This window comes from Petaurus breviceps, unplaced genomic scaffold (assembly GCF_028583685.1).
Source record: "Petaurus breviceps papuanus isolate PSGF00001 unplaced genomic scaffold, PetGlider_PUasm1.0 90865, whole genome shotgun sequence".
In the NCBI taxonomy this organism is placed as follows: domain Eukaryota; kingdom Metazoa; phylum Chordata; class Mammalia; order Diprotodontia; family Petauridae; genus Petaurus; species Petaurus breviceps.
The window spans coordinates 13,728,614-13,741,921 of NW_027187367.1; the positions used below are offsets into that span (position 1 = coordinate 13,728,614).

The 13,308-nt window shown below is 36.7% G+C and overlaps 1 protein-coding gene across 4 annotated transcripts in view; it reads left to right on the forward strand.

Annotated features, from left to right (window-relative positions):
* ZFAND3 (zinc finger AN1-type containing 3) overlaps positions 1 to 13,308 on the forward strand; it is a 398,518-nt gene that overhangs the window by 269,827 nt on the left and 115,383 nt on the right. The gene's annotated exons all lie outside the window — the stretch shown is intronic.

The following is a 13,308-nucleotide window of genomic DNA, read 5'->3' on the forward strand; positions in this document are numbered from 1 at the left end:
ATCTGGGCAACTTGTATGTTTCTAAATATTCATCCATTTCCCTAAGATTGTCAAATTTTTGTGCATACAATTGGGAAAAATAATTCCTAATTATTGTTTTGATTTCCTCTTCATTGGAGGTAGATTTACCCTTTTCATTTTTGATACTCATAATTTGGTTTTCTTCTTTTTTTTTATCATATTGACTAAGGGTCTATCAATTTTGTTGGTTTTTTCATAAAACCAGCTCTTGATTTTATTTATTAGTTCAATAGTTTTCTTAATTTCGATTTTATTAACCTCTCCTTTAGTCTTCAATAATTCTAGTTTAGTATTTAATTGGGGATTTTGAATTTGTTCTTTTTCTAGGTTTTTTAATTGCATGCCCAATTCGTTGAGCTCCCTTTTCTCTAATTTAATCATGTATGCACTCAGGGATATAAAACTTCCCCTAAGAACTGCCTTTAGTGCATCCCACAGATTTTGGTATGTTGTCTCATTATTATCATTCTCTTGAATGAAATTACTGATTGTTTCTATAATTTCTTGTTTGACCCACTCATTCTTTAGGATTAAATTGTTTAATTTCCAGTTAGTTTTTAGTCTGTCTTTCCCTGGCCCTTTATTGCATATAATTTTTATTGCATCATGATCTGAGAATGATGCGTTTAATATTTCTGCCTTACTGCATAGAATTGTGAGGTTTTTATGCCCTAGAACATGGTCAATTTTTGAATATGTGCCATGAACTGCTGAGAAGAAAGTATATTCCTTTTTATTCCCATTCAGTTTTCTCCATATATCTATCATACCTATCCTCTCTAAAATCCTGTTCACCTCCTTAACTTCTTTCTTGTTTATATTGAGGTTGGATTTATCAAGTTCAGATAGGGGGAGATTAAGGTCTCCCACTAGTATAGTTTTGCTATCTATTTCTTCCTCTAATTCCTTTACCTTCACCTCTAGGAATTTGGATGCTACACCACTTGGTGCATATATGTTAAGTAGTGATATTGCTTCATTCTCGATGGTGCCTTTTAACAGGATATAGTTTCCTTCCTTATCTCTTTTAATTAGGTCAATTTTTGCATTTGCTTTATCTGAGATAAGGATTGCTACCCCTGCTTTTTTTACCTTAGCTGAGGCCTGATATATTTTACTCCAACCTTTACCTTTACCTTGTGTGTATCCCTCTGTTTCAAATGTGTTTCTTGTAAACAGCATATTGTAGGATTATGATTTCTAATCCATTCTGCTATCCGTCTCCGTTTTATAGGAGAGTTCATTCCATTCACATTTACAGTTATGATTGTTATCTGTTTCTTTCCCCTCATCCTATTCCTGCCCCTGTTAATGTTCGTATTTTCCCTCCCTTCTCCCTTCCCCCCCTTAATAGTTTTCCTTTTGACCACCGCCTCCCTCAGTGTTCCCTTTTCGGCCCCCCTCCCTTTTCCTCCCCTTTTCCCCTTACTACTTCCCTCCCTACAAATCACTCCCACCCCCCTTTTGTAACCCTTTCCCCCTCCTACTGCCTGTAGGATATTGTTATACTTAATGAGGTGTGCTATTTTTTCTTCGCATCAAGAATGACAGGAACAGATCTCATGCGAAGCTCCTCTCCCTCCCCTCTTTCCCTCTAAAATGATGTGTGTTCTCCTTGTTTACCTTTCTGAGTCACTGTTGCTTCTCGTAATTGGAGGTTGAATTTTCCATTGAGTTCTGGCTTTTTTATCAAGAAGGTCTGGAACTCTGTTATATCATTGAATGACCATCTCTTTGCCTGGAAGAATTTGCTCAGTCTCGCTGGGTATGTGATCCTTGGTTGTAATCCGAGCTGTTTTGCCTTCCTGAAAATTGTATTCCATTGCCTCCGATCTTTCAGTGTGGAGGCTGACAAATCCTGTGCAATCCTCACTGTGGACCCTCAATATTTGAATTGTTTCTTTCTGGCCGCTTGAAGTATTTTCTCTTTTATCTGGTAGTTCTGGAGTTTGGCCACAACATTTCGAGGATTTTTCAGTTTGGGATCTCTTACAGCAGGTGTCCGGTGGATTCTGTCAATTTCTATTTTCCCCTCAGGTTCTAGTATCTCAGGGAAGTTTTCCTTAACGAGCTCTTGGAGAATGTTGTCCAGGCTCATTTTTTCATCATAATTTTCTGGTAGGCCTATGTTTCTCAGATTATCTCTCCTGGATCTGTTTTCCAGGTCAGTTATTTTTTCTTTGAGGTATTTTACCTCTTTTTCTAATTTTTCATTTTTGTTGTTTTGCTTGGCTAATTCTTCGTTCCTCATAGAGTTATTTGTTTCCATTTGTTTAATTCTGGTTTTTAGCAAATCATTTTCCTTGGTTAATTTTTGGAGCTCCTTTTCCATATCATACACTTTTCTTTTTAGAGAGATGTTTTCTTCATTATAATGTTTTTCAAATTCTGCTATTTTCATTTTGAGAGAATTATTCATTTTGTCTTCTATCTCTCTCATTTTGCTTTCAAAGTTCCTTTTGATCTCATCTAGGAGAGCCTTCTGTGCTTGGGATCCATTCCCTGTTGAAGTCTCAGCTGTGGGTGTGGAGTCCACAGTGTCTCCCTCTGAGGTTGGTTCTTCACTCTGAGGATAGTAGGACTCTAGAGTCTTTTGTCTTTGTAGTCTTTCTACCCATTTTGAGGCAGTGTCCTAGCCACGCCCTTCCTCTAGGATCCCAAGCCTTTACTGTAGAGGGTTTTGCCCTGGGGGAAGAGTTACTATATTTTCAGGGTCAGAGGGGGGGTTTGGAGCAAGTGGGGTTCACTCTGCCATCCTTGTCTTTGGAGGTCCTGAAAGGGGCTTTAAAAAAAAAAAAAGCTCTTGTTTATTTTTGCTGCTCAACGTTGACCAAGTTTCTTTTTTGTCTTATTTTTGGAGGAAATCTGGAGAGCCTGACCTACTCCCCCATCTTCTTAGAATCCTCTCTTCTTATCTCTCTGATGCCCCCTACCCCTGGATGATAAACTTCTTTGCTTAGTCACAACTTCTGTGAGTCTCATATCTCCCTATTAAAATGTAAACTAAAATTTAAAAAAATTTTTTTAAACAATCAGGGTTAAGTAACTTGCTCAAGTTTACATGGCCAGGTGTTTCTGGGTGGGTGCTAAGTGTCAGAGCCTGGATTCGATCCCAGGTCATCCCGACTCTGGGGCTAGTGCTCTTACTCACTGTGCTACCTGGCCTCCCCTAAAATTAAAATTCTTAAGGGCATAGACACGTCTCATTCTGATGTTCATCTGTGGAATACCTAGCACTTTGGTTCAGTTTAGTGCAATTTCCAAGCCCCCTTTTTTTTGCCCTAATGATGTGTGACTCTGAAACATCTGTGCAGCCAGTGGGACCTCAGCACCAGAACTAAGAGCAACTAGGCCTTAGGCAATATTATCTCTGACTGCAGAAAGGGTATGGGAACTGTAATCCAGATGACACCTACAGGACCAAGCCAGATATATTGGATTGGAGAGGTGTAGATCTAGTGAACTGTGTGTGTGTGTGTGTGTGTGTGTGTGTGTGTGTGCGCGCGCATGCGTGCACTTGCGCTGAGGTACCTTTATCTCCAAGGTCTTCCCTGGTACCCCCAATAAATTTCATTGTAAATCTAGTGGAGTAGCTGACCCTGGGGATCCTACCCACCTCTCTGTTCTCTTCTCTATTCCCTCCTCATGCTACACATGTGACCATGACTGGATGTTATTTGGTCCTCTTGAAAAACAAAGGACAAACAACACATGGTCATGCAAAAGAAGAGACAGAGGTTGCCATTGGTAGGCCACCAACTGGGCTGACCTCCCCTCCAACACACACACTCCTTCTCCCTCTCCCCCCCTCCCACTCCCTGCAGGGATTCCACACCTGTCTTCCCCCAATATCAATACAGTTCAAGCTCAGAAATGCTATGTTGCTGAACACTGCCACAATCTATAAAATCAGCCAGCAGCCAAGATACTTGTTGTTGTGCAGCCATTGGGAGTTCTGCTTCCACTTCGAGTATCATCTACCTGACCTCCAGAAGGATATGTAGAAAGTATAGCTCTTTTCTGTACTATGAAATTGTAAACTGCAGTGAAGGGGTTACTCTGAATGGCCCCAAAAGTGTATCCTTGAACCATCCTCTACTACTAACCTCACTTTCTCTAACTAGCACAAGTTATGAGCATATGCTTCACAATAGTATTCCATTATCATCATATCCCATGGTTGCTTATCCAGTTCTTTGATATAATAAAAAGTGTATAAATATTTTGGTGCATGTGGTGTCTTTTTGGTTGTTGTTGACCTCCTTGGAGTATATGTCTATCAGTCGATAGGATATGGATAAGGATACAGTTATTCCTTCATTGCTTTTTAAGAACAAATTAATCTTACATAGAGATAGATGCTGTTCCTGTGACAATTAGGGGTCAGAAAAAAAAAGCTTTCAAATGGAAAATACAAAAATTACATTGTGTGTGTGTTTATTTCTTTACATGCACATGTATACAACCTTCTACCTAATGAATCAAAGATGTTTTGATGCTGTGTACTTAAGTGATTCTGGTATGAGTTTGTACCTTAGGTTTAATCCCTTCCCAGGATTCCCTGCTTACTCCCATACCCTAATTTTCCCCCTAAAAAGGCAGTAGGAAGGAGTAAAAAACCCAACAAATTAAATGATTTTAAGTGCAGGAAATTTTGAATTAGCCAGGTTTAAATTATTTTATATTTTTGTATTAGCAGCTAGGCCTTACATAAGTTGTGGGGAAGAGCAGTTGTTTTCAACTGGCACATTATTTTGAATAAGACTATCAGATTAATGAGGTCTCACTGTATTAAAATACTTAGATCTTTATGTAACTATAATAGATTCTTAAATAGCCTAGTTCATATAAATTTCCCATGCTCTTCCCCATGCCCTTTAATATCAAAACCCATTAGAGTGAGTGTCTATAGTATCAGTGGAATGTGATTTGTGCTGTTTGTCTGAAGCCCGACTTCACTGAAGCCTGGATGCACTAAAATTAATGTGATATGCTTGACTTTCCCATTTTTACTTTTACTTAGTAACCCATGTTACCTGTTATAGGTAGTGTGATTTATAGAACACACTATTGTTGCATAGGTAAAAGTATAGGACAATGCCAGTGTTTAAATGCAAATAATAAGCTAAATTTTTATCTGTTTGGTTGCCTACTATTTGGTTCCTTACTACCCCCACCCCCTTTTTTTTTTTCTTGTAGGTACCTAAGCCACAATTTTTGCTAATTTTAACTGGCTGGTATCAATTGTATATTTATCTTTAGTTGTCTGTTTTGTTAGCACTATTTTAACAATAGATTTTTTTCACAAGACTTAAGTTTTTCAATTTAAATATAAAATTCAGACATCTGTTTTGTAGTTTAACTAGATTGAAATATTTTGTGCACATATTATTGTCACAATAATGAAATATTAGGGGGTGACTAGGTAGCGCAGTGAATAGAGCTCCGGACCTGGAGTCAGGAGGACCTGAGTTCAAATCCAGCCTCAGACAGTTAACACAAAAACTAGCCATGTGACCTTGGGCAAGTCACTTAACCCCAATTGCCCTCCAAAAAGCAAAACAAAAAAAGAATTATTAGATATTTGCTGTAATGCTGCCATTTTAATTTATGCCCTATAAGTTAGTTAAGAGATATTATTACTGGGGAAATGGCATAATTTGCACAATCAGTGGTGAGAAGTGAGCATCCTTTGGAATCACCTTTCTTTTTTTCTTTTTCTTTTACTATTTTACACTTACCAGCAAGTTTCTGTAGGTGTCAAGTCAGCAATTTATTAAGCACCTATCATGTGCCAGGCACTATGCTATAGGACTGTATAGCTTAAATGATAAACTAGATTAAATAATAAGCCAAATTACTTCAGGAGTTTGAATTCTGAACTTATTCCCAAAAGGTCTCTCAAGATCCTTCTTTTCTGTTTAGAATCAAACTGTTGAAGCTAATAATTACAATAGGGATAAGGCCACATGTGGCCTAGAAGCTGCAGGTTCCCCACCCCTAAGCGACAATATTCATTTCTGGTTCAGTTTATTTTTTTGTAAGAAGCATTGAAGTTAGTTCTAGGCTGTCATATCTTTTGTTACTGCAGTAACATTAGTGATCTACACCCAGGTGGCTATAGTAATTGGTAGCTTAAGCAGTTTGATTCTAAACAGAAAAGAAGGATCTTGAGAGATCTTTTGGGTACTGTCAGTACCCAGAATACTGGATGAATAATAGAAAGAAAATGATTAATAATATGTGCTCAATAATAATTTATGCTAACATTATCTGTGTCTGGCAGAGGTGCCAAATATTTGCATGCTGTACAGACTTAAGAGTCTTATCTCTCATACAGAAATCAATTTTGCAGCAATTTGGAACTGTCAGTATTAATGAGAAAACTTCATGTTTTACCTGCACCTTGAATTTGTATGGATTTAGGAGTATGAATGAGGAAAGGAGGAAAAACCTGATTCACCACTGTTAAGTTATACCATTGTTGTCTATGGGTTATGCCATTGTTTTTCTATGATTGCAGTATATAACAAAACAATCTTCTATGTAGCATTTCTAAGTCAGTTGAAATAATTTGGTTATGTAAACCAAAGAATCTTGAGAGTTTGATTAAAGATCACGTAAGAAGCTAATTCTTCAATGAAAAGGTAAGTGTATAGGGCTTTCCACTTTGGAAAGTTCGGGGAACCCATTTTATCAGTCCAAAGTGATTGCAGTCAAAAATTTTTTCTTTATTTATCAAGGATCTAATGTTAAACTAAACAGGTTTAGTTTACCATCTTCTCCACAGTATTATATATTTATTCATTTCAGTTCTGTTTGTTCTTGGTAACTCATCTTTTAGTTTATTCTTGTTAAACCTATTAATCAAGATTAACATCCAGCCACTAGAATTTTATTAAGATTTTAATCAAAAGGATAAAGGCTGGTTTTTGAATTGGCAAGATACTGCTAATGGTTTTGTCAGTAGGTTTTATAAGAAACTCAGGGTTTGTGAACTTATTGCGAATTTTATAGGCCCAGAAGGCAAGGACCACCTATAGATAGAATATATTATATGCCTCTGTAACTTATTATAGTTTTTTTTTTTTGGTTTGTTTTTTTTTAATGAGCAGTTGGGGTTAAGTAGCTTGCTCAAGGTTACACGGCCAGTTATTTCTGGGTGTGGTGCTGTGTCGGAGCCCAGATTTGATCCCCAGGTCATCCCGACACTGAAGCCAGTGCTCTTACTCACTGAGCCACCTGGCCGCCCCTTGTAACTTATTATAGTTGAGAGTAAGAAGGGGGAGGCCAAGCAGGAGTGACAGAGATAAGCCTACTCCCATTAAAAGGGACCTTGATTTCTTTTTATTGATAAATTCTAGGGAAAACAAAACCCAAACAACAATTTTCTTTTCTTATAATACCATAATGCTTTTTGTTATAGACTCAAAAAAAAAACATCCTTGATTTGCAGTTTATTGCTTAGAAATTCCCCAAATTAAAACTCATTTGTGACATGGAATCAGGTATGATCTTTGGTTTTAATTTTGGTAATGATGAAAGCTGGGTTTTTTGATAGTAGTTGTAAACTTTCCACTTTGGAAAGCTGGGAGAACCCAAGATCTCTCTGAAATCTGTATACCAATGTTGGCAGCAGTAGCATCTGCAGAGGTGATAAAAGACTTGTTAAAACTTTAATTTTTAATAATGGAAGGAATAGAAGTGGTCACAAGTAGTGAGAGTAATATTCCTTAGAGAAATCTTACTTAGTGCTGGCTATAGCCTTTTAAGAGAAGCATTCCATCACTTTAGGTGTAGGACTTAGTATGTTTTTCAGACTACAATATTTAGAAAGATTAGTGGTTTCATAAATATGGGTGCATTCTCCACTGATACAGATCACATCTCCATGTTTAATGACTTGCTATACCCATTGCTTCATCCCAACTACAAAATTATCACTTATTGCTAACTCCAGTTGCTAGTCTTCTGGTTGCTAGTCTAGTCCTCATAGAAAAGACACGAAATCTTCTGGGTCCATATAATGAAATCTTTCATGTTGGCAAAGCCTTCAAGACATACCATAATTTGATTGTTTTTCTATAAGACATCATTTGATTGTACTGAATTTACAATTCAGGCTTTTGCTTTAATAAAGCAATGGAATTTAAAACTAGCTATAATGTGTGTTTTGGATTGAGGTTTCATAGAGGATTCTGAAATTACTTTTTGAACATATATCCCTCTACCCAGCTTTAGTCTTTCAAACCCTTGGTTAATTTCAAACCCCCTGATGAATCTTTACTGATTTTTTTCTTTTGTAGGTTTTTGTGATAACTTGTTTGGGTCTTTTCCTGTCCTACCCTGAAACTTTTACAGACACATCTTTAGTATTGAAGAAAATTTATTTTTAAAATATTAAGAAAGTTTGGAGATTGGCAAAAACATTCTTGAAGTTCTTCAAAAGTACTTGTGTATTTCTTGCTTCTTTCTGCTTTGAAAAAAAGCTTTTAAAATTAAGCTTGCAGATTAGGGTACATGGAAAAGTATAAGTACATTGACAAGTCCAGTGGCACCATTTGACATGAAGAATAGAACTTAAGTATGACAGAAGTGACTACTTTATGATTGGGCAAGATTCTAATTAGACTTCTCCAGTATGCCTGGTCTGCATCATTAAGACAGACTGGGGTAGATTCTTACTCATATATACCAACCTTTTTTTTATGTGTTTTGATGCTGGAGGATGGATTTGTGGGAAACATTCAGATCTGGAGAAAATATTCAATACATGAAGAATAAGCCTAAGAAAACTCATTGGTTGATCATGTTTTGTGGAGTGGATCTGTCAGAACATTAAGGGTGATAATCTACCATTTTAGCTGTTACATGATGGAGGGCAGAGCTGTTTTCTTTGTTCTAAGGATTTAGTTTGTTTTGTAAAAGCTTTATTTGCAAGTCTCAACTCAAGTTCATAGCTTTATCCCTATAAAAGTTTAGCCTTGAATAATTTCTTTGAATATACCTATCCGCTTAGAAAATTATTTATTTTAGCTGTTTATACCAAGTTTTTCCATGTATAGGGATGGGAAAAACCCAAAGTTTTCTAATTTACAAGGTTGTGTAGGAAGTGAAAAATCAAGTAAAAGGTCTTGTGTGAATTTAATGTTTTTTGATAGTTTGCACATCAAGTCTAAATGAGAGGGCTGTCATCTGTGAATAGAGTCCAAGAATTCATGAGGATACAGGGAGCTCCACTAGAATACAATGACAGGAATTGTTTTCCTTCTCTGGCTTTTCGCTTCTTTAAGCCAGTTCAATGCAAGATAATATGTACCAGAAGTCAAAGCATTGCTGCATGCAGCCTGAAGTTATCCATTATTTAGTGATCTACTTCTAGTCTGGGAGGTTTTCGTGTATTTGTATGGCTGGTAGAATAATCATATCTCTTTTTTTCAGCTTTAGGAAATTCAACTTTCCTTAGGTTAACCCTCCTTTTAGCTGGTTAGGTTACCTCAAGGTTCAAATCTTATCTTTGAGCCAGAAGTTATTTGTAATGAGTTTCACTAATTATTTGGCCCTTTAATAGCCAAAGGGCACTGTGAATGAAAGTCAGAGGAGAGGATGACTTAAAAGGGGGATCACCATGTGCCAACACTAGAGTCAGAAGGAGGATAAGTTGTCTTCACATAACAATAGAATCTTAGAATGTTAATGTTAGAAAGGGCCTTAGAAATCACCTAGGGGTTCATGAACTTGTTTTTGGGAAAAAAAATTAATAGCTATATTTTAATATAATTTTGTTTCCTTTGTAACTCTGTTGTATGTACTTCAAAACATCATCTAAAGAGATCCATAAGTTTCACAAGATTACCAAAGGGTCTGTGATATAAAAATGACTAAGAGCCCTTGATCTAGTCCAGACCTCCATTTTTCTGTATAGACTACTCAACATCTTATACTGCCCTCTCCCACTTTAATGCATTTGTGCAAGCAGTTCCTTTGTGCCTAGAGCACTCTTTTATCTCTGCCCGTTGAAAGTATTTTTCCTTCAAGGCCCAGTTAACCCCTGTTCAATGCTGCTTTCTGAGATCTCCACCATCTAAACATGATTGTTTCTTCAGAATTTCTGAAAACACTTTGCTTTTCTCCTTTGCCCATTTCACCTTCTGTTCTGTGCCATATTAGTGTACATGTCTTAGTGGAGTGCAATGGGAAAAGTACTGGATTTGAAGTCAAAGGATGTGGGCTCAAATTTTTATGTACAGATCTTCTTTGGTCCTCAAATTCTTCATCCATAAATTGAAGTATGTTGGACTAGATAATTTTATATAATTCTCTTCCAACTCTATTTCCCCTTTAAATTACTTAGAAGCACACATGGCTTCGTTATGCTGATGCCCACTCTGTGACCATGGGAACATTTTTTTGTTCTTCCAAAATTTTGTGATAGTATTTGAAATGTTCCTTTCATTATGTATCATTGCCATTTTCAATACAGAGCTTGCAGAGAAAAAAAGATAGCCAATAGAAATCTTGAGCAACTATACATCAGAAGTTCCACTTATTGTCTAAGGCACCAAAAGAACCAGATTTTCCAGGAACTCTGGGGTTAGGAGCTAAGTACTTACTCCACATGCTAGGTGTTCTGGGAGTATGTTTAATTTTGGGATATGTTGGTATGAGGTCATAGACCTAGCCTTAACTGTTTAGTCTAGACCAGACAACTGGGTTATAACCAGACCAAACTCAACCCACAGTTTCCTTCATATCTGGAGTGAAAAGCCTGGGGTTTTAATAGCCCCAGCCCCATTCAGGGCCATGCTTAGTTATTCTAAGACCCTGCAGATTGGAGGTCTCAATCAATTTTTTTTATTCTTTTTCTCTTAATCTCACACATATTCTTCTGGCCCTCTCTAAAACCTTCATCCCAGTTGTACTCTGTACACTGCAGTATAAAAGTGTTCTTTCTTTCTTCTTTTCTTCTCCTCCTCTTCCTCACTATCTTCTCCACCCCACAACTGAACCAGAAGGGAAAATGAACATTCTCTTCATTCCCCACTGCTACTTCCAGACCATTCCCTTGCTACCACCACTCAGCCACTTCTCTTTCGAAGTTAACTCCGTAAGTCTAGATCACCCAGCATAGGTCCTTGTTGCAATCAACTACTGACCTACATGTCATTCTTAAGATATTTCTGGCTTTCATGGTCTTCTCCCCAATTCCTGCTGCCTTATTCCTTATTCAGAAACTTCAGTATGTAAATTGTTGATCTCTCAAAGATTTCATTAGCCAATTCAATTCCCATGACCTTTTCATTTTGCTTTACCACCACACGTGAGATGATTCACTGAAACTCTACTCTCTCCAACTTTACCAACAATCTCTTTACTTTAAAATTCCATGATTTTTTCTTAGTCTTCATCATATTCTTCTCTGTCCTCTGTGCAACTTTTGATATTGTTGATTACGCCTACCTCCTGAATATTATTGTAGCTTGACTTCTATTACATAGCTTTCTACTGGTTTTCTTCCTATATTTAATTGCTGCTTCTTAGTCTTCTTTGTGGCCAGCTATGTGACTCAGTAGAGAGAGTTCCATGCCTGAAGTCAGGAAAACTTATCTTTCTGAGTTGAGATTTGGCCTCATGCACTAGCTTTGTGACCCTGAGTAAGTCACTTAATCCTGTCTGCATCAATTCCTTTATCTATAAAATGAGCTCAAGAAGGAAATGGCAAACCACAGTATCTTTGCCAAGAAAACTCCAAGTGGGGTTACAAAGGAACACCACCTTATGATTGAAATGACTGAACAACAGAAGTCTTCTATCATCTCTCCCTTGCCCTACTATGGTTGTTTCTCTCTGCTTGCTTGATGATTTCATTAGTTCTCCAAATAAAGTAATTTATCCTATGCATATGACTACCAAATATTTTAAATACAATTTATTGATATATCTTGTTTTTAAATCTCCTAATTTTTTCCTTGTATTCCTTCCTTTCCCTTCAAGAGAGCCATCTCATATAATAAAGAAAAAAATCAGCAAAAAACAATCAATACATTGAAAAAAATCTGAAAATATAAACAAGATTCCCTTTTATAGCTTTACCACCTCTGCAAAGTATAGAAGCAGAGGAGAATGCCTTTTCATATCTCTTCTTTAGGGCCATGCTTGTTCTTTGTAATTTCAAAATATTTACTTTCAGTTGTTTTTTTTTGATTGCTGTTCTTTCTATTTCCCTATCATATCTTTATATCCAAACCTAGTCTCTCTTCTGAACTTTTGCACTACATCCCAGCTACTTGACGCCAACCTGTTGTACCTGATGGATATTTCCAACAGGATGTTGCATAGGCACTTCAAATTCAGTGTGTCCAATATAGAATATTTCTACCAGTGTCATCCTAATTTCCATATTTCTATTGGAGGCACTATCTTCCTTTAGCAGTTACCCAAGTTTATAATAAACCTCAGAGTCATCTATTAAACCTTCCTCTCCCTCGTCTGCCATCTTCAGTTAATTGCCAAACTTCATCTAAGTCTATACCACTTCAGTCTATCAGTATCCTTCTCTCTACTCATACACTTTCTATCATGCTTATAGCCCATATCATCTTTAATCTCAATTGTTACTATAGTGACCTAGTTGATTTCTCTATTTCTAGGTCCTTTCCTCTCCAGTCTGTGTTCCATATTAATCCCTCCAAAAAAGCAAAAAAAAAGTTTGTGTCAAGTAAAAATACATAGGCATCTAGGAAGGCTTTACATGATAATAACAATAGTAATAGCAATTATATAGGGCATTAAGGTTTATTAGATGCTTTACATATATTATCTCTTGTGACATTAACCTCTTTCTAATAAAAGGGAAGGTAAGGGTTTGTGGTGGTAATGTATAATGATCTTCCATTACAAAAACAAATTAGCTCTAGTCCTTAATTTTATCCTTATATGAGGTCTAGACATTACTCAGTTTTCTACACTTTCCTTTTTCTTTTCTTTTTCTGCTTTTATGTATGATTCTCCAACCTTTTATGTTTAGAGAAATTCAAAGACCCAGTTATCAGCGGTCCTATGGTACATCTACAACAATATTTGTTGACTTTTGTAAAAAATGTTTTCTTGATGCTTTTATAAAATATCACTGTTGCTTCCCAATAAATTCTATCCTTGTAAATATATATATATATACAGAGAGAGAGAGAGAGAGAGAGAGAGAGAGAGAGAGAGAGAGAGAGAGAGAGAGAGAGAGAGAGAGAGAGAATGAGAGTGTCAACCAAAGTAACATTAACTGGGTCTGAC